The sequence below is a fragment of the Otolemur garnettii genome, unplaced genomic scaffold (genome assembly GCF_000181295.1).
Source record: "Otolemur garnettii isolate 467f Iridium unplaced genomic scaffold, OtoGar3 scaffold00310, whole genome shotgun sequence".
NCBI lineage: Eukaryota > Metazoa > Chordata > Mammalia > Primates > Galagidae > Otolemur > Otolemur garnettii.
Genome location: NW_003852705.1, coordinates 567,346 through 568,964, shown reverse-complemented (window position 1 = coordinate 568,964; position 1,619 = coordinate 567,346). Strand labels below are relative to the sequence as shown.

The window sequence follows — 1,619 nt, the reverse complement described above, 5'->3', positions numbered from 1 at the left end:
TACAGGCGCCCGCTACAATGTCTGGATATTTCTAGAGATGAGGTCTCGCTCTGCCTCAGGCTGGTCTCAAACCCCGTGAGTTCAGAGCAATCCACCCGCCTCGGCCTCCCGGAGTACTAGTACTAGGAGTACAGGCGAGCCACCTCGCCCGGCCTTTCCCACCAATTTTAAGCTCTAATTTATGAAAGCTTAACTAACTTTTAACCCCTCCCCCCAGCAACCATATTTCAAATGCATACCTTCCAGACATATTTGCCTTTTAGAAGTCCTGTTCCCAGCAGACCTTAAAACAAAATGATTCAGTTTAAAACCATGCAATGCACGTTTTCCCATCTTGTCCTCTATCATTTCTTAAGCCTGTTAGGTAAATTCCTTTATAATCGGCATTTCAAGAATATGGACCAAGATAATTACGCCTTAACATCTACATCTGTCCTGCAGGACATTCAAATTTCAGAGAACAGCTGATATCTAAGCAAACTCCCAAAACGAAGAAAAAATCAAGTGGAAAAACTGTACAAACTCCAAAATGAAATCCTAAGAAAACTTATGCTACCATCTAACAAAATACAGGGAGGAAAACATTTACCAAGCAGGTAAAGAAATACACAGAAAACAAGACTTTACGCACGCTGAGGAAAAGGAGACTGTAGATAGCCAAAGCGAAGCCTGGAGTGGGAAGAAAATGTAAAGCTCAACCAAAAGGAACCACTGCCTTACTGGTAACTGCAGGCGAACAAAGTGCCTCTATTTCACTCAGGCCCAGGAACTAACTCTGATTAGCGGTGTACCGGTTCTAGGGAGTCAGAGGACCAACACCATCCGTCCCACATCTCTTCCATCCTGTCCTCTCTTTTCCTGCAGCCCACGGAAATCACCGGCTGGCAGAGATTCCAAGGCGCGCGGGTGCCTCGTCAAGGTACTTGGACAAGCCCACCCCAGTTATTTGCTCCCAAAGTTCTGCAGAGCAGGTACTTCACTCACCTACACAGGCCCCAAGATGGCGGAAAAAGGAAAGTTAGGCCCCACCGCGTGGCCTTATGGGAGAAATGCCTCTCCGCCCCGCCCCTGGTTTAGGCGTCTTCCGTAATCGCCAGAAAAGCAAACTTCAGAAATGGTCATCGGACTGAAATAAACCTCATTCGACCGCCCTATTAAAATTCTTTTCCTAAGGATATTCAGCTTTGTAAGCTCCAACATATATTATTGGGAGTAGAAGAAGGCAAAAATAATAGCTAGCTAAAGAAGACGAGAAAGAAAACGGTCCTTCAAAGCTGTGCGTTGCCATAGAAACACCTTACCTTGGTTGCTTAGTTCCTGCGTCCAGGAGTGCTGTAGGTGGAGAGGCTTTAGCTCAACTCCTCCAGGACACCCTCTCACCCCGACCCCGCGACTTCCATCCCCACCCTCCGCCTCAAGATTGATTCTAAGGTTCATTCGCAAACATGGATGTGTCTTTCCCTCGTACCCTACAGGAGTAGGAAGAAACAACGGATTCTCTCGGATCCTACCTACTCTGGAACAGAAAGGCCGGGAGCGCGAAGGCAGGGTGCGTTGGTCCTTTTAAGTAGTGTAACTACTTTTTTCACTTCTTTCCTCCCCTCTATTTTTTTTTTTTT

The 1,619-nt window shown here is 46.6% G+C and overlaps 1 protein-coding gene and 1 long non-coding RNA gene across 3 annotated transcripts in view; one reads left to right on the top strand and one right to left on the bottom strand.

Moving 5' to 3' along the window:
- LOC100966109 overlaps positions 1-1,001 on the bottom strand; it is a 5,358-nt gene extending 4,357 nt beyond the window's left edge. The window contains exons 1-2 of one of the 2 annotated variants that reach the window (XR_002771392.1): positions 985-1,001; positions 240-283 (exon numbers count right to left, since the gene is read on the bottom strand). This is a non-coding gene — a long non-coding RNA (uncharacterized LOC100966109). Of the gene's footprint in view, positions 1-239; positions 284-791; positions 807-984 lie in introns of those variants that run through there. The other variant, XR_001161852.2, reaches the window with a different exon arrangement.
- Positions 1,002-1,369: 368 nt separating this feature from the next.
- Positions 1,370-1,619, top strand: part of IQCG (IQ motif containing G) — a 40,165-nt gene continuing 39,915 nt past the window's right edge. The window contains exon 1 of the mRNA XM_012813823.2: positions 1,370-1,549. The gene's annotated coding sequence lies outside the window, so the exon portion shown is untranslated. The remainder of the gene's footprint in view (positions 1,550-1,619) is intronic.